Here is a 26,794-nt window from a genome sequence, read left to right on the forward strand (position 1 = left end):
TTTTTTTATACTTTAAGTTTTAGGGTACATGTGCACAATGTGCAGGTTAGTTACATATGTATACATGTGCCATGCTGGTGTGCTGCACCCATTAACTTGTCATTTAGCATTAGGTATATCTCCCAATGCTATTCCTCCCCCTTCCCCCCACCCCACAACAGTCCCCAGAGTGTGATGTTCCCCTTCCTGTGTCCATGTGTTCTCATTGTTCAATTCCCACCTGTGAGTGAGAACATGTGGTGTTTGGTTTTTTGTCCTTGCAATAGTTTACTGAGAATGATGATTTCCAATTTCATCCATGTCCCTACAAAGGACATGAACTCATCATTTTTTATGGCTGCATAGTATTCCATGGTGTATATGTGCCACATTTTCTTAATCCCATCAGACTTTTACATTTAATCTGTATTATTAACATTTTCTCTATCAATTTCTTAAGACAAGATATTTTTTTAAAAAACTATGAATCAAGTTTTAATATGTAATGTTTGTTGATTTCTATGGTATAAATGCTCTCACCATTTTCAATTTTAAATTATCAATAATTGTTGCTAACTTGGAAAGAGAAATGCAGTAGCATGCCATTCTATCTATGGAATTTCACCATTCTATTTATGGAATTTCACCATTCAGTCCCAAAAGATGTAAATAACCTCAAGGCAAATATGATAGTAAAATGTAGTAATGTAATTAAGAGGTACTGAGTTTTTAGTATTTACTAACTTTTTTTGTAACTAAGTTTATTAATTTATTTTTAATAATGACTATTATTAATAATCAGGTTATCAAATTCCTGCAGATTTAACAATTGGATCTTGCAAGCCAGTATGATTCAACTCTAGCACACAACTGGTTCCATCCATCCCTTGAAGTATTCAAGTCAAACCTGAAAGAGATGCTGAGGAAAGGATGTGTTCCTCTCTTAGATGACAGAAGATACAAGTAGGACCTCTGCTGTCTATTCTAAATTTAACGTTCCTTGATCTATACTAACAAATGTGTCCTACTTAATATGTAATAAATGGCTGAAATAGAACCCTGACCAAGATCTTGACTCTGGACCTAAAATCATGACCCCAGACATTCACAGGATTGAATTGCGTGGACAATGACCACATCGTTTCTACCTTCTTTGCATTTAGATCTAATTTAGAGGCAAGGGGGAAGATAAATGGAATAAAATTAGTATTGTGTAATTTTTTATTACAAAAATCCTACATCATCAAATTTTAAGGAAGTCTTCGGGGAGCCATCAAAATGATACACTGAAGGTGTTACCAACGAAAAGTGGCTTGTTCTTGAGTGTCTGGGATTCCATAATGCTCTCTTATTTGCTTGCATTTTGTAAATGTATATGCTTTTTTCCACTGGCCACTCATTTGAAATGTGGTAGGTGTTTCCTTCCGCGTGTTTCAACACCATAGACTTGGGGAATCTCTTACCTCCCAACGTTTCCGGAACAGAGAATGAATAGTGTGCAGCTTTAAATACAGGGCTGAAGTCATTGGCAGGAGCAACCTTCACAATGATGGTCACAGTTACTGTGAAATTGAACACTGAATAAATGCTTTGTTGTTGTAGTTTTATTCCACAAACAAGCTCCCCGTCCCCCCAGGAACAGGCTTAGCAAGGAATTTTGAAACTGCAATGGGATTCTCTGTGCTCCCAAGCAACCCCTGCTCCCAGACTGCATTCTCAAGGAACCAAAATAAATTTTGGTGCTAGCCAAAGCAATTTAGTGAAAAATACATAATGTATTGCATGGTATATTTTGTTTTGTATAGTAGAAATATGATGTATTTATATACATCATTTTAAATATACAATTATATATTTCACACAAGATAGTTTATTGCATTTTTCGTGGGTACAATCTCCTCCTTTAGAGAGTTTGTTGGAGTGTCATTCTCAACCCAGCATGTGACATTCTCAATTCTGCTTTTAATGTATATCCTAGAAAGTGGAAGGGAAAGAGACTCAGAAAATCACGTTCAAGGCTTAGCCTTGAACACATACAGCTGTTCCTCAGTATACACGGGGACTGGTTCCAAGGCCCTGGCATATAACAAAACGTGCACATACTTAAGTCCTGCAGTCAGCTCTGCAGAACCTGTGAATACAAAAGGTTGCCACTCTAATACATGCAGGTTTCTCATACTGAATACTGTATTTTGGATCTGCATTTGGTTGAAAAAAATCTGTATATAAATGGACCTTCACAGTTCAAACCCATGTTATTCATGGTTCACCTGTACCCTGAGGCCTTGAACTAGCTTAATTTCTCCAAGGCTCAGTTTCCTCATCAAAGAAAAAAAAAGGAATAACATCAGTTTCAATCTCCTACATCACAGTGTGGGTATGAAGACACAATGAGATCGTGCCCAAGAAGGTATATTTAAACTATAAAAGGTTAAGTAAAAAGCAGCTATTACATTTTATTCACCTCAGCCAAATGTTTGTATATTGTGTGTTACCAAAAATGAACTCTGTATTTCAGACAAACAAGCTTAAACTATCATTACAGAGTTGTCAAAAAGAAGGAATTTGATGTCCCAACATAAAAGCAAGAAACTTGCAAACACGGAAAAATTTTAATAAAGGTAAAATAATAATTAACATTTACTGTGAAAGGTACTGATTTGCCATTGGTATTATTGTCCCCATTTCACAGGTAAGAAAACTGAGATTCACAGAGTTCAGTTCTTAGACAAAGATCACAAAACTCATAAGTCACCAGATGGGTATTAAACCAAGCTATGTTCACCAGCATCTCCCAAAATATCTTCTTTGAGATGCTAATGTGTCAAATGTAGAATCCTAATGAAACAGAGGTAAAAGGTTTCTTTTTGGCAAGACTTCTACAGATCTCCAATATATCATTATGTATTTTAAATCTCCAGGTATGCCTTGCTCCCCAAATTTATTTGACCAAAGAATTCTTCTTTAGTGGATTATCTTGTGGAATTCATGTTCTGAAGAATGCTGGTATTGCCTCTACTGAAAATCCATGCCACGTGTGTCAAATAAGAAAATTTAATCTAGGATTCGTAGGATTCATAGAACGTTTACTTCAGAGAATCTGTGATATTCATTGAATTTTGGTATGTGTTGTTATGTGCATTTTTCAAGGGATAGGATCCACAGCTCTTATCAGAATCTCAAAAGTGTTCATGTCCCGCAAGAAAGATTAAGAAGCACTATTCTACAAAGACAGGTGATTTACGTTAAAGCCTCTATATTTCCTACAATGAACGTCACTCATGTGTTGCAAGAGCAGGTGCCATTTACAGCTCTGTCATACAATGATTTTTATTGCATCCATAAACACTCAAAACTATACTAATTAGCTGGCTTGTAAAAATATATTGAACCACTTGTGCACTGTTACAAGCATCCTTTATTCACATCCTTTGAATGTGCTGGGTGTGAAGGGACTAGAAAGAATGGGGATTTATTACTGTGAGAAATGTCTTTCCTCTTCCGTATCACGGAAAGGCTCAAATCTGGTGAGAGGGGAAGACTCTTTTTTGATTAGAAAATCAATATGAGTAGCTGCAAGAAAGTGTATCCATCCTGAAAGGTCAATTGGGCTACAATATAGGCTTCTTGCATCAGAACACAAGTTAGGAACAGAGAAACTACAACAAGAACACTTCTGGTCATAGCGTCATGCTTAAGTCCCTGTCCCTTATACATCACCTTTCCACATGATTGGGTCATTTAAGTACACAAATCACCTTTGTAGACTTAGCCTCATTAGAACTCTTCTATCCGTGAGTCAAGAGTGATTTAATGAGCCCTAGATGTGCTGATTACAGTTCAGCATAAGTTCCCTTTGGTTGCAAACGTATAGATATACACCATCATTCCACTCTTATCCATCCATGACAGACAAAGCACTCTTCCTCATTGCTCCCAGATGCAATCTCAAAATCCTTCTCAATGACCCAGGAAATTACCACCAATGATTCAGACTTCTCACAAGAGAAGAAACTCAAATGCCACCCCTATTCTAGGCTCTCCTTTACCAGGAACTGACATTCTACTACTAAACTTATGTTTGCAACCCAAACACCCACATTGTCTTGAATATCTTTGATGCCAACCAACTGCTCGATTACTTATTACCATATTTTCCAGATACAATAGATGCTTGGCATTAATAACAAATGTATCCAGAATTTTAAGAATCCCTATTTTCACAAATACCTCTATAGCCAACAAATTAACTCTTAAAATGGTAATACATAGGTGAATATGTAAATGACCCTTTAGGGCACTTGTATGTTCTGATGTGTAGAACAACAAGCAAACAGAAGCAGGTGTCAGGTGTTTAACTAAGCTGGTCCACTCTCTAAGTACTCTGCTCTAGATCTATAGCTCACAATTTAAATGTGTACCAAAGAGTGGTTTACAATTAGCAAAACTATGACTGTTAAATCCACAAATGCCAAGAATTTTATGATCATAGAATCTGGGTGGACTTAATCTCACTGTACCAAAGACTCATTCTAACACAGGCTGACCCAAAATGGTGGGATGGTTATGAAAAGACCAAATGGCAGAGAGGGATAACCATGCCCTGCACCTCCATGAAGGTGTTCCTGAGCTGTGGAACTTGGCAAGTAACTCATGATTTGCATTAATATGGCTCTATATATGTCATATAAAATAATTTAAATAAAATACTTTTAAAACATCCTATTACGTATATGTTCAGACTACATGTTGCCCAACATACGGTTCTTTTCAAGTAAGAAGTGTCTGGCATTACTAGCATGAAGGTATTCAAGTATGAAGCATAAGAGTTAGGTCTACACATCCCTTGCCCCTTCTACCTCCAAGGATCTCTAGCTGGAGTGGTATTTAAGAATTGTGTATTCCTTAAGGCATTGTTAAGAGGCAAAAGAGACTTCCCAGATCTAATGAAAACTTCCAACATGAGTCTACCTAATTCTCCTCTTCCTCCTTTGCCCAACTTCACAAAACTGCCTCAAACATGATGGATCTTTACATTTTAAAATCTAAATTGAAGAGTCTAAAGTATAGACAGTTACTGCTCTTTGAAAAGTTTATCCAGATTACCTGTATGGGAAGGAAGTAGGTCATCAAATACTAAAATCATTATTTCATAGGTATGTTCAGCTGCAACTATCTCTGGGTCTTCATAGTCCAACTCTTTAGCAACCTTATAAAACGAGATTTCTTTGAGCAAAAATGACCAAATTTTTTAAATGTACATGTTTTCTATTTTTTTTTTTTTTTTTTTGAGATGGGGGTCTCACTATGTTGCTCAGGCTATTCTCAAACTCCTGGGCTAAACAATCCTCCCACCTCAGTCTCCCAAGAAACTGGGATTACCAACATGTGCCACTGCACACCCAGCTAAATATATGTGTTTCAAGTAATACATCATTCTGCAAAAGGCAAGCATATCTCCATTTTCATTTCACAGGGATGGTCTCAGAATATACCCAAGACTGACACAGACTGACACACAAAAGTAGGCAGTTTGGTGAAACAAAGGCACATCTTAGATTTCCTTCCAGTGTAGATTACTGTTGGACAAAGCATTGTGGCAAAGTAGAATAAAATATGGGTTGTATCTTGTCTTTATTGCATGTAAATGGTGTGACCTTAGGCAAAATTTTTTTTTATTATTATTATACTTAAAATTTTAGGGTACATGTGCACAATGTGCATGTTAGTTACATATGTATACATGTGCCATGCTGGTGTGCTGCACCCACTAACTCGTCATTTAGCATTAGGTATATCTCCTAATGCTATCCCTCCCCCCTCCCCCCACCCCACAACAGTCCCCAGAGTGTGATGTTCCCCTTCCTATGTCCATGTGTTCTCGTTGTTCAATTCCCATCCATCAGTGAGAACATGTGGTGTTTGGTTTTTTGTCCTTGCAATAGTTTACTGAGAATGATTTCCAATTTCATCCATGTCCCTACAAAGGACATGAACTCATCATTTTTTATGGCTGCATAGTATTACATGGTGTATATGTGCCACATTTTCTTAATCCAGTCTATCATTGTTGGACATTTGGCTTGGTTCCAAGTCTTTGCTATTGGGAATAGTGCCGCAATAAACATATGTGTGCATGTGTCTTTATAGCAGCATGATTTACCGTCCTTTGGGTATATACCCAGTAATAGGATGGCTGGGTCAAATGGTATTTCTAGTTCTAGATCCCTGAGGAATCACCACACTGACTTCCACAATGGTTGAACTAGTTTACAGTCCCACCAACAGTGTAAAAGTGCTCCTGTTTCTCCACATCCTCTCCAGCACCTGTTGTTTCCTGACTTCTTAATGATCGCCATTCTAACTGGTGTGAGATGGTATCTCATTGTGGTTTTGATTTGCATTTCTCTGATGGCCAGTGATGATGAGCATTTGTTCATGTGTCTTTCGGCTGCATAAATGTCTTCTTTTGAGAAATGTCTGTTCGTATCCTTCCCCCACTTTTTGATGGGGTTGTTCGTTTTTTTCTTGTAAATTTGTTTGAGTTCATTGTAGATTCTGGATGTTAGCCCTTAGTCAGATGAGTAGATTGCAAACATTCTCTCCCATTTTGTAGGTTGCCTGATCACTCTGATGGTAGTTTCTTTTGCTGTGCAGAAGCTCTTTAGTTTCATTAGATCCCACTTGTCAATTTTGGCTTTTGTTGCCATTGCTTTTGGTGTTTTAGACGTGAAGTCCTTGCCCATGCCTATGTCCTGAATGGTAATGCCTAGGTTTTCTTCTAGGGTTTTGATGGTTTTAGGTCTAACATTTAAGTCTTTAATCCATCGTGAATTAATTTTTGTATAAGATGTAAGGAAGGGATCCAGTTTCAGCTTTCTACATATGGCTAGCCAGTTTTCCCAGCACCATTTATTAAATAGGGAATCCTTTCCCCATTGTTTGTTTTTCTCAGGTTTGTCAAAGATCAGATAGTTGCAGACATGCGGCGTTATTTCTGAAGGCTCTGTTCTGTTCCATTGATCTATATCTCTGTTTTGGTACCAGTACCATGCTGTTTTGGTTACTGTAGCCTTGTAGTATAGTTTGAAGTCAGGTAGCGTGATGCCTCCAGCTTTGTTCTTTTGGCTTAGGATTGACTTGGCAATGCGGGCTCTTTTTTGGTTCCATATGAATTTTAAAGTAGTTTTTTCCAATTCTGTGAAGAAAGTCATTGGTAGCTTGATGGGGATGGCATTGAATCTATAAATTACCTTGGGCAGTATGGCCATTTTCACGATATTGATTCTTCCTGCCCATGAGCATGGAATGTTCTTTCATTTGTTTGTATCCTCTTTTATTTCATTGAGCAGTGGTTTGTAGTTCTCCTTGAAGAGGTCCTTCATGGCCCTTGTAAGTTGGATTCCTAGGTATTTTATTCTCTTTGAAGCAATTGTGAATGGGAGTTCACTCATGATTTGGCTCCCTGTTTGTCTGTTATTGGTGTATAAGAATGCTTGTGATTTTTGTACATTGATTTTGTATTCTGAGGCTTTACTGAAGTTGCTTATCAGCTTAAGGAGATTCTGGGCAAAATATTTTAAAAGAGAAAATATTTTGTTTCTTTCTAAACTTCAGTGTAGGAAAAAAAGAGAAAATATTTTGAATGTACTCGGTAAGAGATAAAGCACTATAAAAAATGTAAGTTATTCTTTTTTTTTTTATTATACTTTAAGTTTTAGGGTACATGTGATTGTGCAGGTTAGTTACATATGTATACATGTACCATGCTGGTGCACTGCACCCACTAACTCATCATCTAGCATTAGGTATATCTCCCAATGCTATCCCTCCCCCCTCCCCCCACCCCACCACAGTCCCCAGAGTGTGATATTCCCCTTCCTGTGTCCATGTGATCTCATTGTTCAATTCCCACCTATGAGTGAGAATATGTGGTGTTTGGTTTTTTGTTCTTGTGATAGTTTACTGAGAATGATGATTTCCAATTTCATCCATGTCCCTACAAAGGACATGAACTCATCATTTTTTATGGCTGCATAGTATTACATGGTGTATATGTGCCACATTTTCTTAATCCAGTCTATCATTGTTGGACATTTGGCTTGGTTCCAAGTCTTTGCTATTGTGAATAATGCCGCAATAAACATACATGTGCATGTGTCTTTATAGCAGCATGATTTATAGTCCTTTGGGTATATACCCAGTAATGGGATGGCTGGGTCAAATGGTATTTTTAGTTCTAGATCCCTGAGGAATCGCCACACTGACTTCCACAATGGTTGAACTAGTTTACAGTCCCACCAACAGTGTAAAAGTGTTCCTATTTCTCCACATCCTCTCCAGCACCTGTTGTTTCCTGACTTTTTAATGATTGCCATTCTAACTGGTGTGAGATGGTATCTCACAGCAATTGTGAATGGGAATTCACTCATGATTTGGCTCTCTGTTTGTCTGTTGATGGTGTGTAAGAATGCTTGTGATTTTTGTACATTGACTTTGTATCCTGAGATTTTGCTGAAGTTGCTTATCAGCTTAAGGAGATTTTGGGCTGAGACAATGGGGTTTTCTAGATATACAGTCATGTCGTCTGCAAACAGGGACAATTTGACTTCCTCTTTTCCTAATTGAATACCCTTTATTTCCTTCTCCTGCCTAATTGCCCTGGCCAGAACTTCCAACACTATGTTGAATAGCAGTGGTGAGAGAGGGCATCCCTGTCTTGTGCCAGTTTTCAAAGGGAATGCTTCCAGTTTTTGCCCATTCAGTATGATATTGGCTGTGGGTCTGTCATAGATAGCTCTTATTATTTTGAAATACGTCCCATCAATACCTAATTTTTTGAGAGTTTTTAGCATGAAGGGTTGTTGAATTTTGTCAAAGGCTTTTTCTGCATCTATTGAGATAATCATGTGGTTTTTGTCTTTGGCTCTGTTTATATGCTGGATTACATTTATTGATATGCGTATATTGAACCAGCCTTGCATCCCAGGGATGAAGCCCACTTGATCATGGTGGATAAGCTTTTTGATGTGCTGCTGGATTCGGTTTGCCAGTATTTTATTGAGGATTTTTGCATCAATGTTCATCAAGGATATTGGTCTAAAATTCTCTTTTTTGATTGTGTCTCTGCCCGGCTTTGGTATCAGAATGATGCTGGCCTCATAAAATGAGTTAGGGAGGATTCCCTCTTTTTCTATTGATTGGAATAGTTTCAGAAGGAATGGTACCAGTTCCTCCTTGTACCTCTGGTAGAATTCGGCTGTGAATCCATCTGGTCCTGGACTCTTTTTGGTTGGTAAACTATTGATTATTGCCACAATTTCAGCTCCTGTTATTGGTCTATTCAGAGATTCAATTTCTTCCTGGTTTAGTCTTGGGAGAGTGTATGTGTCGAGGAATTTGTCCATTTCTTCTAGGTTTTCTAGTTTATTTGCATAGAGGTGTTTGTAGTATTCTCTGATGGTAGTTTGTATTTCTGTGGGATCGGTGGTGATATCCCCTTTATCATTTTTTATTGTGTCTATTTGATTCTTCTCTCTTTTTTTCTTTATTAGTCTTGCTAGCGGTCTATCAATTTTGTTGATCCTTTCAAAAACCAGCTGCTGGATTCATTGATTTTTTGAAGGGTTTTTTGTGTCTCTATTTCCTTCAGTTCTGCTCTGATTTTAGTTATTGCTTGCCTTCTGCTAGCTTTTGAATGTGTTTGCTCTTGCTTTTCTAGTTCTTTTAATTGTGATGTTAGGGTGTCAATTTTGGATCTTTCCTGCTTTCTCTTGTGGGCATTTAGTGCTATAAATTTCCCTCCACACACTGCTTTGAATGCATCCCAGAGATTCTGGTATGTTGTGTCTTTGTTCTCGTTGGTTTCAAAGAACATCTTTATTTCTGCCTTCATTTCATTTTGTACCAAGTAGTCATTCAGGAGCAGGCTGTTCAGTTTCCATGTAGTTGAGTGGCTTTGAGTGAGATTCTTAATCCTGAGTTCTAGTTTGATTGCACTGTGGTCTGAGAGGTAGTTTGTTATAACTTCTGTTCTTCTACATTTGCTGAGCAGAGCTTTACTTCCAAGTATGTGGTCAATTTTGGAATAGGTGTGGTGTGGTGCTGAAAAAAATGTATATTCTGTTGATTTGGGGTGGAGAGTTCTGTAGATGTCTATTAGGTCCACTTGGTGCAGAGCTGAGTTCAATTCCTGGGTATCCTTGTTGACTTTCTGTCTTGTTGATCTGTCTAATGTTGACAGTGGGGTGTTAAAGTCTCCCATTATTAATGTGTGGGAGTCTAAGTCTCTTTGTAGGTCACTCAGGACTTGCTTTATGAATCTGGGTGCTCCTGTATTGGGTGCATATATATTTAGGATAGTTAGCTCTTCTTGTTGAATTGATCCCTTTACCATTATGTAATGGCCTTCTTTGTCTCTTTTGATCTTTGTTGGTTTAAAGTCTGTTTTATCAGAGACTAGGATTGCAACCCCTGCCTTTTTTTGTTTTCCATTTGCTTGGTAGATCTTCCTCCATCCTTTTATTTTGAGCCTATGTGTGTCTCTGCACGTGAGATGGGTTTTCTGAATACAGCACACTGATGGGTCTTGACTCTTTATCCAATTTGCCAGTCTGTGTCTTTTAACTGGAGAATTTAGTCCATTTACATTTAAAGTTAATATTGTTATGTGTGGATTTGATCCTGTCATTATGATGTTAGCTGGTGATTTTGCTCATTAGTTGATGCAGTTTCTTCCTAGTCTCGATGGTCTTTACATTTTGGCATGATTTTGCAGTGGCTGGTACCGGTTGTTCCTTTCCATGTTTAGCGCTTCCTTCAGGAGCTCTTTTAGGGCAGGCCTGATGGTGACAAAATCTCTCAGCATTTGCTTGTCTGTAAAGTATTTTATTTCTCCTTCACTTATGAAGCTTAGTTTGGCTGGATATGAAATTCTGGGTTGAAAATTCTTTTCTTTAAGAATGTTGAATATTGGCCCCCACTCTCTTCTGGCTTGTAGGGTTTCTGCCGAGAGATATGCTGTTAGTCTGATGGGCTTCCCTTTGAGGGTAACCCGACCTTTCTCTCTGGCTGCCCTTAACATTTTTTCCTTCATTTCAACTTTGGTGAATCTGACAATTATGTGTCTTGGAGTTGCTCTTCTCGAGGAGTATCTTTGTGGCGTTCTCTGTATTTCCTGAATCTGAACGTTGGCCGGCCTTGCTAGATTGGGGAAGTTCTCCTGGATAATATCCTGCAGAGTGTTTTCCAGCTTGGTTCCATTCTCCCCATCACTTTCAGGTACACCAATCAGACGTAGATTTGGTCTTTTCACATAGTCCAATATTTCTTGGAGGCTTTGCTCATTTCTTTTTATTCTTTTTTCTCTAAACTTCCCTTCTCGCTTCATTTCATTCATTTCATCTTCCATTGCTGATACCCTTTCTTCCAGTTGATCGCATCGGCTCCTGAGGCTTCTGCATTCTTCACGTAGTTCTCGAGCCTTGGTTTTCAGCTCCATCAGCTCCTTTAAGCACTTCTCTGTATTGGTTATTCTAGTTATACATTCTTCTAAATTTTTTTCAAAGTTTTCAACTTCTTTGCCTTTGCTTTGAATGTCCTCCCGTAGCTCAGAGTAATTTGATCGTCTGAAGCCTTCTTCTCTCAGCTCGTCAAAGTCATTCTCTATCCAGCTTTGTTCCGTTGCTGGTGAGGACCTGCGTTCCTTTGGAGGAGGAGAGGCGCTCTGTGTTTTAGAGTTTCCAGTTTTTCTGTTCTGTTTTTTCCCCATCTTTGTTGTTTTATCTACTTTTAGTCTTTGATGATGGTGATGTACAGATGGGTTTTCGGTGTGGATGTCCTTTCTGTTTGTTAGTTTTCCTTCTAACAGACAGGACCCTCAGCTGCAGGTCTGTTGGAGTACCCTGCAGTGTGAGGTGTCAGTGTGCCCCTGCTGGGGGGTGCCTCCCAGTTAGGCTGCTCGGGGGTCAGGGGTCAGGGACCCACTTGAGGAGGCAGTCTGCCGGTTCTCAGATCTCCAGCTGCGTGCTGGGAGAACCACTGCTCTCTTCAAAGCTGTCAGACAGGGACATTTTCAAGTTATTCTTATTATGATGTTTCCTCACCACTTAAAAAATACCTGTTAAGTACTAATTATGTTTGAGGTACAGTTGTAGGCACTAAGGACATATCAGTAAACAAGATAGTCCCCTATCAGTGACTTGAAAACAGTCCTAATTTAGTAGCATGGGCATGAATCTCAGGTGGCATAAATTGGAATGGATCTATATGACACCAAGTACCCAGGTGTTCAGGAACAACTACATTTTTAAAATTTTAGAAACTGACTCATTTGTCCATCCATTCAAGTATATTGAATACCCACTATGCACCAAGCAGGTGTTGATACACAAAAATAAACCACTTAGAAATGTGTAAAGCTTACAGTCTAATAAGAGCAACAATGAAGTAGGCATTTACAACAGAGTCTAACAAGTGATTTGATAGAGAATATACAACTTATAATACAAGCCCTTATCAGGGAGAACTAAGCCAGCTATGGCATTAAAGGAAGGTCTTAGGAATAAGTAACATTTAATATCTGTGGAACAATTATGCAAATATAAAAATAAATTAGAGGTGAGTGATGATGGAGATAGTTACCCAAATATAAAGTGAACATATGAAGACCCAAATCTTAGCATCATGTTTATAAAACCTCCATCTTCATCCAAATTTCATTTTAAAAGTTGGCAGTTTGGCATTGCATTTCAAAACGAACATCAACCCAGGAAATCTCTTGGCTCAGTGCCTAAGCTTCCAAAATTCACAATATATGCAAAAGGCCAGCTTGTAGCTTATGGAGTTTGTCACAAAAATCTGGGGTTAGGGCCAGAGAAAGAGAAATGTTACCAAAGGTCTCAGCCATATCTTCTGGCTAAGTGTGGGGAGGGTGCTTGGTGATATTTGGGTTATAAAATCTAACAAGGATTAGCACTTTGAAATAAAGATCTATGGAAATTAGAAGTTAGAAAGAGGGATTTCTTCCAAGACAGAATCCCATCTTGGGAAGCAAAAAGAAAACTTACTGTGTCCATCATCTGCCGATGGAAAGTGTATAATCTCCAGAGGGTATAGAAAAGAGGAGCTGATCAACTGCTCCCAGTGCCAGGAGAATGAACCATTGTCACACACATAGTCACACAGACTTATCTCTAAGGAAATCAGTGTGCTTTTTACCCTCTGATTCATTTCCCCAGCTAACTAAGACACAAATTACTTTGTGCTTATTATAAGAAGGAGAAACTGGCTGGGTGCGGTGGCTCACGCCTGTAATCCCAACACTTTGGGAGGCCGAGGCGGGTGTATCACGAGGTCAGGAGATCGAGAACATCCTGGCTAACACAGTAAAACCCCGTCTCTACTAAAAATACAAAAAAAAAAAGTTAGCCGGGCGTGGTGGCAGGCACCGGTAGTCCCAGCTACCCGGGAGGCTGAGGCAGGAGAATGGCGTGAACCTGGGAGGTGGAGCTCGCAATGAGCCGAGATCGCACCACTGCACTCCAGCTTGGGCGATAGAGCGAGACTCCGTCTCAAAAAAAAAAAAAAAAAAAAAAGAAGGAGAAACTGATGGCAGGCATCAAGATAATTAAGGACTTACCCAAATGCCTTCCAGCAAGGGAGGATCGCTTGAGGCCAGGAGTTCAGGACCAGCTTAGGCAACACAGCAAGATCCTGTCTCTACAAAAAAATTTAAAAATTAGTCGGGTGTGGTGGCACACGCCTGTAGTCCTAGCTACTGGGGAGGCTGAGGCAGGAGAATCACTTGAGTGCAGGAGTTCAAGGCTGTGTGAGCTATGATCACTCCACTGTACTCCAGCCTGGGTAACAGAGCAAAACTTTATTTCTAAAAAAATATTTTATAAGACAGCAGAGGAGCCCAGAATTACGCTGTGCTATGTTAGAGTTCCTCTTGCTGAATCTACCAGCAGCATCTTAACTGTGGCCATAAAATGACTCCGTCTCTCTGGAGTTACAGCAACTGTTTCTCACCTGGATGACATTTTCAGCATTTGGCACTTGCTGAAAGAGTTGTCCAGAACCAACTGGGCCTGAGCTAGGAGCATAATGGATTGCATCAGGAGGCTCATCAAGGTCACGACACAAGAGTTTTGCAACTACTGTATCTTTCGCAATTTCCTCCTTGAGTGTGTGCCTGTTTAATTTTTTAAGAAGAAAAATCCCTTTAGATGGATATTATTTTTAAATTTAATGCATTTTCCATAAATATACACTAGTTTGGGTAATGCATGTATGTAGATGCCCTGTGTATCCTGGAGCACACAGCTCAACTTTGGCGTACCATCTAAGAAGCCTTTTCCCAAAAGGTTCTATGAATTTGGTAGGATTGTTTTCATTTTCTGGGAGTATGTATTTTCTGAACCCAGATGGGCACTTGTTTGGGATGGGCAGTTGATCAAGGACATCACCTTAGTGGAGAAGTCTTAAGTGGGAATCAGATAATTCTCTGGGATTGTTCCAACCTGGAACATCTGGGTGGTGTGGTCAAGAGAGATAATCCTTACCATTCTATAGTCAAAGTGGATTTATTTTCATCTCAATATGTTTACCCATTTCTTCATCAGGATCTCTCTGCCTCAAATGCTCACTCTTAAGCCTTCAGCCTCTAAAGCCTACTCATCCTTCAAAGGCTAACAGCTCTCATTCCTCGAGAAGCTCCTCTGATTATTCCAGTCTCATGTGTTCTTCCCCTTAACAATTAACGCACAGCACCTAGAACTTGAACTCATTGCATATTTTTATCATCTGTTGTTTTACATGTATTCATCTTATCACTCTGACAAGATACAATCTTCTTACAGCAAACGACCATAACAGATACTCATACTGACACCATTAGGGGCTATAGCACTGGGTGCAGCATATGGTAGGTGCTTGGTTAATTAAATATGATTCTCCTGGGGGAAGAAGAAGGAGAAAAAGTAGAAGAAGAAGAAAGAAAATGAGAAGCAGAAAGGATAACATTTACTGACTGTATGCCAAGCCCAACTAAACAAATTCCAAGCATTGGTTATATTTGATCCTTATGACAATGCCATGAGGTAGGTGCAATAATCACCTCCATTTGGAAGATGGAGTAATTGGGACCCAAACAAGACCACATGGGTGGTAGTTAGCAAGACTAGATTTTGTTTTTGATTAGGCAATTAGGAATAAAACCTAGGAAACATGGGACAGCTGTCCTCTGTGTAAATAAGAAACAGAAGGGAGTTAAGGGGGAAGAAGAGTGACACAGATGTAGGTTTGGAGACTGAGTTTCTGATAATAAAAATATTCATACAAACCCGACATCCCTTATCCAAACTCCAAAATCCAAAGCTCTGAAACTAAGAATTTTTTCTTAACTTACTTGGCATCAAAATTTAGCCCGACCCTACCTGAAATTTTCGACTTCAAAACCTTACCTGAACTGTCAGATCTTTATTTGTCCCATTAGTGTGAGTATTCACTATAAATTTGAATATGGGGTATATGGATATTACTCTTGCTGGGGAAGTTGCATAATATATGATATACACATCCTATTACATTTCTAAAGTCAGATAAAAATATCTTCATCCTGAAACATATTCAATGCCAAAGGTTTCAGATAATGGGTTATTTAACTGTAATAAATTGCATTTATAAAAGTCATGTGATATGTGAGCACTATGTTCAGAATCTCACATAAATTATCCCATTTTTTCTTCACAACAATCCTGCAGGTAAGTACTGTTATTATCCAATTTTATAAAGAAAAAACTGAAAACCAAAGGCTTAAGTAAGTTACCGAAGATCACACAGCTGAAAAGTGATAGAACCAGGATTCCAAGCTAGGTCTATGGTTCCAAAATTCAAGCTTTTACCACTTAGTGTCAGATCCTGGAAATCCAACTTGCAATAATGAATAGTGATATAGTTTAGATATTTGGCCCCTCCAAATGTCATTTTGAAATATTATTCCTAATGTTGGGGGATGGGGCCTGGTGGGAGGTGTTTTGGTCATTAAGAGTGGATCCCCCACGATTTGTGGGATTGGTGCCACCCGTCCAGAGTCAGTTCTCACTCTGGTAGTTCATAGGAGAGCTAGTTGTTTAAAACAGTGTGACACCTTCACCTCTCTCTTGTTCCCTCTCTTGCTATGTGATGTATTCGCTCTCCCTTTGCCTTCAGCCATGAATAAAGGCTTCCTAGGCCTCACTCAAAGCCAAGCAGATGCTGACACCATGCTTTTTGAACAGACTGCAGAACCATGATCTTATTAAACCTCTTTTCTTTATACATTACCCAGTCTCAGGTATTCTCTTACAGCAACACAAAATGGACTAACACAGATAGGCCCAACAGGTTATTTCTGAGGACCATTACCTGGGGATGAACAAGAGTCAATTTGATGATTAACCACATGTCCAGTTGGGCCAATAAATATAGCAATCTCTCTTCTCTCTACCCACTCCAAATTCTTGCCCATGCCCACCTATCTCAGCACACCTAATGAGGTACTGATCACAGAAAGGTGAATTGTCATTAATGCCATGGGTATATGCAGTTACTAGAATTGCTGCACACTGCCAGTCACAGTCACAAGCCTTAATGGAGAAGGACTGAACACTTGCAAACCCAGCTCTCTCCACATCAAGACGTGTAGCAGTAAACACCGTTCCACGCTCTGTAACAAAATAGCACATCTTCTGCAAACTGATCCTTGCTGTCATTTTCAAAATTACTTTATTACATACATAGCAATGGAAAAGATAAGGGGAAAATTATGCCCTATTCATTAGAATTAAGACATAGGTTCAGGCCAGGTGTTGTGGCTCACGCCTGTAATTCTAGCACTTTGAAAGGCCCAGGTGGGGAGACCACTTGATGCCAGGAGCTTGAGACAAGCTTGGGCAGCACAGTGAGACTGATCTCTTCAAAAATAAAAATTACAAGTTAGCCACGTGTAGGTGGGAGGATCGCTTGTGCCCAGTTCAAGGCTGCAGTGAGCTGTGATCACACAACTGCACTCCAGCCTGAGCCACAGAACAAGAAACTGTCTCATTAAATAAATGAATAAATAAATAAATAAAATAACAGAAAAAGAAAGTGATTCCAAATATAGGCACAATTTTAATTGTTTATCACCAAAATACACTAATTAATCATGTTAGCTGTTAACAAAAACAAACTTATTTTTGGCTTAGGGAACAGAGAAGACTCTTTAGAAGAGGAGGCCCTTATTTGGGGACTTGACATATGTAGGATAAGAAAATGGTGGTGAATGGGGAGATCGTTCCCGATAGAGAGTATCATAAATGAAAACATGAACCATAACTCACTGTGCCTCTTTCCACACATCCATCCACATATTCACTCGACAAACATTTATTGAGTGCCAATTATGTGCAAGGAACTCTGCTAAGTTCTGTATATGCTACAATGAAGTGAAATCTCTACATTTATCAAATTTATAATCTGGGCTGGGACACAAACACTAAGCAAGTGTAGAATATCAAAACACAAAATTCAAATAGACATATTATTAAGAAAATGAAAACTGTAAAGTGATTTTTAAAAATAAGGTCTAATGGTCAGATCCTTGAAAAACACAAGAGCAAACATCCCAAGGCAGGCAGCCTACCTGTTTGGTTTCAGTATAATGGACCAAGGGGGCCAAGGAACAGGATGAGGTTGGAGAAGGATACAAGGGCCAGAGAAAATATCTTGGGAGTGAGGTAAGAAGTTTGGACTGCATTCCAAATGCAAAGAAAAATCCCAGGAGGATTTTACACAGGGGAGGAATATGATCCAATTTAACTTTAAAACAATTATTCTAGCTGCTCTGTGGAGATTCTAGGAGGCGGTAAGGGTGAAAGAAGAAGCCCAGTTAAGAGAAATGAGCATTAACTCAGGTAAGACACAATGGTGGCTGTCATGATTGGGGTCTCCTCTAGAGACAGAATCTGAGATGGCGATTTGAGTGAAAGTAGTTTATTTGGGAGGTGATCAGAGCTATGTGGCATAAGGAAAGTGAGACAAGGAAGAAAAAAATCCCAATAAAAAGTACATCACCAAACAAGTCATTACTGTGGGAAGCTAGAATTTAATAATCCTGGGAACCCTGGAAGCCAGTGTAGAATGCACATTCAAAATTGTCCCCCACCAGAGGCAAAGAACTAGAGTGCACCAATTCCTTTCATTCATTGACTGAGAACTCCTAGCAGGTAGTATTTCTCCAACACTTCTTGGGGGGTGGGGCAGGGCGGAGCAGATGTCAGATCCAAATAATACCTCAAGCAAAGAAACGCATATACTAGCAGGTGGAAATCGGGCTTGCTGCACTGAATTGTTAAGGCTTTGAGGAGGTATGAGTAGGATATTGACAGCATCTGCCACTATGGCTTAAATCAGCCTATGTGCTAAGATGACCACCTTTCTTCTTTACTCAGCCCTGGAGGAAGCCTTAAATACCACAAAATCTGACCCTCCCCCGGCCTCAGCCACAGCGGATTGGATGAGGAATGAATGAGTGACTCTAGAAAGTCCAATCGGATTCTCTCTCTCTCAAAAAACTTGGACCTGAAGTACAGAGTAGAGTTAGTTAGATCTGAGAAGATGTGTTAGAAGGGTATGTTCAGTGAAGGGCTAGGACTGCTGCTTTGTAGCGGATGAAGAGCCACATATTATTAGCTCATAAGTGAACAAAGACTTGGGTCTCACAGAGAGTTATTCAACAGATGTTTATGAAGCATCTACTATGTGCTTCATGTTGAGGTTCTGAAAACGAAGAAGACTGATATGTAACCCCAAGAAACTCAGTCTGTGGAGGAAATATAAAGATCAACAGAAGACGGCAATAGCATACGGTAGGATATATAATTTGCCAAGAACTTTTCTCAACCTACCTTTGTCAACTGCAAAGTAATCATTCCGTGGATCTAGTTCAAAGGTTAAATCCCCCAGGTTATCTTCATCTGTTGCCTGGCATACTCCAGTCATTTTCCCAATTGGAATTTCTTCATCCAGTGTGATGTCAACTTTATTGTGCCGAGTTTTTTCTTTGTTTGTTTTTTAACTATACTTTAAGTTTTAGGGTACATGTGCACAATGTGCAGATTAGCTACATATGTATACATGTGCCATGTTGGTGTGATGCACCCATTAACTCGTCATTTAACATTAGGTATACCTCCTAATGCTATCCCTCCATGCTCCCCCCACCCCACAAAAGGCCCCAGTGTGTGATGTTCTCCTTCTTGTGTCCATGTGTTCTCATTGTTCAATTCCCACCTATGAGTGAGAACATGTGCTGTTTGGTTTTTTGTCCTTGACATAGTTTGCTGAGAATGATGGTTTCCAGCTTCATCCATGTCCCTACAAAGGACATGAACTCATCATTCTTTATGGCTGCATAGTATTCCATGGTATATGTGCCACATTTTCTTAATCCAGTCTATCATTGTTGGACATTTGGGTTGGTTCCAAGACTTTGCTATTGTGAATGGTGCTGCAATAAACATACGTGTGCATGTGTCCTTACAGCAGCATGTTTTATAATCCTTTGGGTATATACTCAGTAATGGGATGGCTGGGTCAAATGATATTTCTAGTTCTAGATCCCTGAGGAATCGCCACACTGACTTCCACAATGGTTGAACTAGTTTACAGACAGTCCCACCAACAGTGTAAAAGTGTTCCTATTTCTCCACATCCTCTCCAGCACCTGTTGTTTCCTGACTTTTTCATGATCACCATTCTAACTGGTGTGAGATGGTATCTCATTGTGGTTTTGATTTGCATTTCTCTGATGGCCAGTGATGATGAGCATTTTTTCATGTGTCTTTTGGCTGCATAAATGTCTTCTTTTGAGAAATGTCTGTTCATGTCCTTCACCCACTTGTTGATGGAGTTGTTTGTATTTTTCTTGTAAATTTGTTTGAGTTCCTTGTAGATTCTGGATATTAGCCCTTTGTTAGATGAGTAGATTGCAAAAATTTTCTCCCATTCTGTAGGTTGCCTGTTCACTCTGATGGTAGTTTCTTTTGCTGTGCAGAAGCTCTTTAGTTTAATTAGATCCCATTTGTCAATTTTGGCTTTTGTTGCCATTGCTTTTGGTGTTGTAGACATGAAGTCCTTGCCCATGCCTATGTCCTGAATGGTATTGCGTAGGTTTTCTTCTAGGGTTTTGATGGTTTTAGGTCTAACATTTAAGTCTTTAATCCATCGTGAATTAATTTTTGTATAAGATGTAAGGAAGGGATCCAGTTTCAGCTTTCTACATAATGGCTAGCCAGTTTTCCCAGCACCATTTATTAAATAGGGAATCCTTTCCCCATTGCTTGTCTTTCTCAGGTTTGTCGAAGATCAGATAGTTGTAGACATGTGGCATTATGTCTGAGGGCTCTGTTCTGTTCCATTGATCTATATCTCTGTTTTGGTACCAGTACCATGCTGTTTTGGTTACTGTAGCCTTGTAGTATAGTTTGAAGTCAGGTAACGTGATGCCTCCAGCTTTGTTCTTTTTGCTTAGGATTATCTTGGCAATGTGGGCTCTTTTTTGGTTCCATATGAACTTTAAAGTAGTTTTTTTCCAATTCTGTGAAGAAAGTTGTTGGTAGCTTCATGGGGATGGCATGGAATCTATAAATTACCTTGGGCAGTATGTGTGCCCAGTTGAGTTTATGGAAGTCACACTCGAGACATCATTTTCAATATTTAATAAACTTGTTTAAAAAGGAAAGATTGTGAGAGAGGCATTGCTTGCTGTGTATTCTTTTCTACACCTTATGGTGGCAGAAGAGTAGGAGGTTGGAGATTGCAATGATAAGAGTGGAAATCGTGACCATGAGCTTAACAAGCAACCCATTTATTGATCACTTACCTACAGTTTAGACAAACTCCTAAGCATTTTTTAAGTGTTGTTGCATTTATTCCTCACAGCAACCCTAGGAAGTAGGGACCATTTTTCGTCCCCATTTTACAGACATGGAAATGGAAATTGTAAGACATTAGGTAACTTTCAGAAGTAAATATCAAGGTGGCTGAGAGAGGATTTGACCCCGAGCCTATCTGGCTCTAGAGCCTGTATGCTTAATCACTGTGCTCTTATCCTTCTGTAAGAACCAGCTTCTTACTGGTTCTTATACTGAATCACTGTTGACCCTCAATACGGTTTTATAAACTCCTTGATGATAATATTAGCCAGAATCTCCCTTGAGGATAGAGAGAGATAATCCAACATAAGTCAGACACTAAGAACATATTGCACTAACACTTTATTCTATTGCAATTTCAATACTTTATACTCTAAAATTATTTTGCTTTCAGTTTTTAAGAAAACCCTTTTTAAAAAATCTTACATCTTAAAGTGGTTGTTTACATCTTACTCATTTATTTTCCTTCTCAAAAAAAACAAACGAAGGAAACATAAAAATTTAATAATGAATTTGCAAAACATTTTCAAATTCAATTTTCAAGGTCAAACTAAAATATTATGTTTTATGATCTTACCTGTAGATAAGAATGGGGTCCTTATTGTTTACATTGATGAGAAAAATCTTTAGATTTCCAGCTGTAAACAGTCCTCCAGAGTCAACCACTTTAATAACCATTGAAAAACTGAAAATGAAGCCACAAGAAAGACAGTTGAGATTGTACAGAAACTAACAGGCTTTCACAGAAGTAGAATCTGTTGAGTTACAACAATCAGTTAAAACAATCGATTCATCTAGTTAAAATGTCAATCAAGCCAGTTATTTTAACAGTTAGAAATGGCTAACATTTTGTTAAGGACTAAATCAGTCGAGTCAGTTGAAAGGACAGGCAGGAACTTAGAAAAGTCTGCTAATCTCCATACACAATAAAAAGGCAAAGGGAAATCCTTAGCATGTTATAGCAAACAGAACTTATGGCTATGGGTTCTTACCTTCCAAACACTGATGTTTCAATTTTGAAAACAGACACATGCAAAGGAGAAGGTGTTAAGAACACTTCAAAAGAATTTAATGACTATGAGGGGATATTAGGACAGTTAGACGACTAATGGGATTTTATTTTAACAGAGATGTGTAGGGGTTTGAGGCATAAGAGTGCTCGAAATGATGAAACTGAATGAATCCTAATTGAAAGATGAATGTTCATATCCATAAAGTATGATCTTGGGTGGTCAACTCTCCCAATTTGCCCAGGACTGTCCAGGTCCAGAGATTTAGCACACTGTAAATCTCCCATCCCAGAAAACTGCTCTGTTCCAGCAAAACTGAGAGAGTTAGTTATCCCTTCAGAAAAATAAAAAATATACTTGAAATGTACTATTAAGACCAAACTGACTGTTTTTCTTCCACTTGTAATAAAAACTAAACCAGATTTCAATATCCCTCTTCTTTCATAATTTTTCCTACAAGAAGATTTTCTATGAGATACTCTTGACAAAAACCACAAGTCAATCACTGTTAAGAATAAAGACATTTAAAAAATAATTCTGGGCTGGGCTTGGTGGCTCATGCCTGTAATCCCAGCACTTTGGGAGGCTGAGGCAGGCAGATCACAAGGTCAGGAGATTGAGACCATCCTGGCAAATACAGTGAAATCCCGTCTCTACTAAAAATTACACACACACACACACACACACACACACAAATTAGCCAGGTGTGGTGGCGGGCACATGTAGTCCCAGCTACTTGGGAGGCTGAGGCAGGAGAATGATGTGAACCCAGGAGGTTGAGCTTGCAGTAGGCCGAGACTGTGCCACTACACTCCAGCCTGGGCAACACAGCGAGACTCCATCTCAAAAAAAAAATTAATTAATTAATTAATTAATTAATTAATTAAATAATTCTGGGAAGCCTTTACTACAAGAATAGAAGGAATAAGATGTGGATGAGATCTGCAGCACTAAAGAATTCAAGCTACCTGGGGTCTAGCTGAATGCTGGAGGGTTGATGACAGCAAGGAAGGAAGAAAGCAATGAGCCTTTCTAACACTTTCATCAGGATTTGAACAAGTGATTTCATGGCCCCTATATCTTTTTTGAAAGGAGAGAATGGAGAGAATTGATAAAAGTCAATGAGGCATTTCAAAATTTCCTTGACTCTCACTTAAAGGTCTGCTCAGTGACCCTAGAAGCTCTGCAGCTAAGAAGGAAATTAAGGAATAGTTACTCTCTGTAAAACTTCAATGAGGTCCCATTGCAAAGCTTTAGCCAAATACTTATTTATTCAAATTCTGCAAACAAAGGTTAAGTTGTCCCATGTTAGCTCCTTTGATTTAAATCATACTGAGAAAAAGGAAAGATTCAGTTTTCACTTATCAAGAAAAAGTTAGTTTGTTAAACAGTCATTAACAACTTTTACTCCCATTATTAACAAATCTGGGGATTTATAAATGCCTTGCTTGTGCATAATCACTCTTTCATGAGATACACCAGGCCAAAAAGAAAAGAAAAACAAAACTGTGATGGCTATAATCCATTATTCCCAGAGTGATTTATGAAATAAGATAATGCAAATAATTGTTTGTCATGGGGCACAGCAGTGGGATTAAAGGAAAATGGATAAAGATTTTGGCAATTTCTACTAAAAAATTATATAAAGATAATGCATACAGCTGACTTTAAGAAGTTGGCAGAAGACAGCATATCCCATTTTTTTGGCCAGGCATGGCGGCTCACACCTGTAATCCCAGCATTTTGGGAGGCTGAGGCAGGTGGATTACCTGAGGTCAGGAATTTGAGACCAGCCTGGCCAACATGGTGAAACCCCATCTCTACTAAAAATACAAAAATTAACCGGGCATGGTGACACATACCTGTAATCTCCCAGCTACTCAGGAGGCTGAGGCAGGTGAATCACTTGAATCCAGGAAGTAGAAGTTGGATTGAGCCAAGTACGCATCACTGCACTCCAGCGTGGGCGACAGAGTGAGACTCCATCTCAAAAAAAAAAGTGAAAGTGTTAGAAAGGCTAATTGCTTTCTTCTTTCCTTGCTGTCATCAACCCTCCAGCATTCAGCTAGACCCCAGGTAGCTTGAATTCTTTAATGCTGCAGATCTCGTCTAGTTTTGAACTCCTAATCTGCTTCACTGAGAGGTAATCTCATATGATGTGTGGGCCCCTAGTCTCCACTGGACTTCTCTTCTTCTTCTTCTTCTTCTTTTTTTTTTTTTTTTTTTTGAGACAGAGTCTTGCTCTGTCGCCCAGGCTGGAGTGCAGTGGCATGATCTCGGCTCACTGCAAGCTCTGCCTCCTGGGTTCACGCCATTCTCCTGCCTCAGCCTCCCGAGTAGCTGGGACTACATGCACCCGCCACCATGCTCGGCTATTTTTTTGTATTTTTAGTAAAGACAGCATTTCACTGTGTTAGCCAGGATGGTCTTGATCTCCCGACCTCATGATCCACCTGCCACGGCCTCCCAAAGTGCTGGGATTATAGGCGTGAGCCATCATGCCCGGCCTCCACTGGACTTCTCTTCTAAAGATGCTAACACTTAGGATATATCCCATCCTCAGCTTTCATAATAGAAAAGAATATCTTATCAGATTCAGGAGCAATTTGATTGGAAAGGTTTAAAGGTCCATTTCCTTTTCCTATGAAGCACATTGATGCAGAACATATGACTGAAAAGGGTGTTCATAAAAATCACTACAAAAATAAAAATAATAACTTGAACCAGTGGCTACCCACTTAGGAGATGGCATGTGTGTGCATCAACTTTTTAAAGATGCTGTATTACACTGTGAATGAATTCGGTGTCACAGGTATCCAGAGAGGAGTACTCACCTACTTCCACAGCAGGATGCAAATGCCACCCCCAAAATAATCGTGGCTTCACTCTGAAAACAGGATGATGCAGAGAGGAGCCCAAACAGCCAAGTCTAGCATCAACCAGCCACCATGCAACTATATGTTAAGTAATGATTTCATTAAAAAAAAAAAAAAACACCAAAAGTGTCTTAATTTGGGGAGCATATCAAGGCCAGATGAGGGAAAATATTCATGAAAAGGGAAATACGAACCAAAGAACTGGCATTTCAAATGAAAACCCAGTAGCAGTATTTACCTTCTACATTCACTTTCAAAATCAAAAACTGCTGCTGTGGAAATTGTTCCGATGCTGTCAGTTGTAAAGCCAGAGCCCTCCGGGGGAAATGAAGTACTGTTTATTGGACAGTAAAGAGAAAGCAAAATATTGCAGATACATCAACTACTTCCCTGGCCTGATTCCACGCATCTCTAAAAACCAGGCCTGAAATCTCTTTGTGCTCTGAGCCCATTCCCACTCCCCTGACCCCCCTCCCCCATACATGATAGATGCTCAGTAAATGTTCGTAACTGATGATGATGATGATGATGATGATGATGATGATGATGTTATATTCCGTTCAACCAATTTCAAGTTGCAATTCTTTCAAGTTTCTATTCTTGAAAAATTTCTATTCTTTTTCAAGAATAGAAAAATGAATTTTCCTATTCTCTTATGTTCAGTATGTTATCTGAACATTTCTCACAACACTTCCCCCAATGCTAAAATTAAATAAAAAGGAGTTTACATTTAGATAAACATGCTGACTGTTTAATGAGAACTCAGGGATAATTTTGTTTGTTTGCTTGTTGATGGAAAGGATGGGCTTTTATGTGGAGGGAGGTCGTGGAGCTAAAGAAGGAAAAAAAATATGAAATACTCCAACGTCTGTTCATCTGAATTTGTATGTGTAGGCACAGGCAATATTTTATCAAGTTGTTTTCTTAACCTCTCTTTGATTTTCATTTATACTACCTTCCACTTATTCTGTTAAGTGCTTCAAACACTTTGTCTTTTAATTCTCCTAATAACTCTATGTCATAGGTACTGATATTATCCCTATCTCACAGATAGAAACACAGGCTTAGAAAATTCAAGTGGCTTGTCCCCAGTTTGAGAGCTGAGTCTTTAGTCACTTTACATCATGCCTCTCTGTTCTCCACATTGTATCCCTAAGATAAACTTCTTGAGAAAGACAGCAGTGGAAGTCAGGGTCTCTAATCTAGGTGAGAATCAAATGACCAGAAAAATCCAGGGCAAAAATCCATAAGAGAATTAATATCAAGAGTTCATTACCCTGAGTGCTATTTACTTAATAATTGTGTAGACACAGAGATCATTTAATAGAGAAGATTAAGCCCAGAAGAACTGCAAAGCAACCTCAAAATCTTTTGGAGAAATGAGTGACCTTTTAATTTATCGACTTTCTGATGAATCATCATGTTCTGATTCATTTTAATTCATACCATCCATTTCCATATATGTAAATGAGATGGACTTGATTTCTGCTCTTTCTGTAGAACAATGTAGAATATTAGCATTCAGGAACACAGGCAAATCCATTACATATTTACTTTTACGTCAAACACGGAATAATAATGCTTATTTCATGGGGAAAGGAAGAAAGGCAGTTGTGGTTAAATTACCTGAGAGCACTCACACACACTGGGTCTGGTTATATATAAATATATATGATTTTTAAAAGATGCTTGCATTTATGTTTGCAGTTCCAAATTCAATTTCGGTGTCACACAGTTGTCAACAACTGTTTGGGAGCAATGTACATGGGGAAGCTACATCTTCATGAGGTTTAATTTTTCATAAAATTCAATACCCTTTTTTAAAAAAAAATTTGATGACACTGATATGAACAACTCCCACCGTCCTTTAGGGAAGGTTTGGAGATGGTGGTTGCTAGGCAGCCAGGGCCATCACCGGGAAAGCCACCTAAATGAAAGATTCCCCCAAACAGGAAAGCAGTCCTAGGGATGA

General features: G+C 39.0%; 1 long non-coding RNA gene across 1 annotated transcript in view; it reads right to left on the reverse strand.

Annotated features, from left to right (window-relative positions):
• The window catches only part of LOC129532785 (uncharacterized), a 125,441-nt gene that overhangs the window by 84,535 nt on the left and 14,112 nt on the right, over positions 1–26,794 (reverse strand). Inside the window, exons 3-6 of the long non-coding RNA XR_010132857.1 lie at positions 25,061–25,156; positions 23,809–23,932; positions 21,514–21,621; positions 1,443–1,541 (exon numbers count right to left, since the gene is read on the reverse strand). This is a non-coding gene — a long non-coding RNA (uncharacterized lncRNA). The remainder of the gene's footprint in view (positions 1–1,442; positions 1,542–21,513; positions 21,622–23,808; positions 23,933–25,060; positions 25,157–26,794) is intronic.

The sequence above is a fragment of the Gorilla gorilla genome, chromosome 2 (assembly GCF_029281585.2).
Source record: "Gorilla gorilla gorilla isolate KB3781 chromosome 2, NHGRI_mGorGor1-v2.1_pri, whole genome shotgun sequence".
In the NCBI taxonomy this organism is placed as follows: Eukaryota; Metazoa; Chordata; class Mammalia; order Primates; family Hominidae; genus Gorilla; species Gorilla gorilla.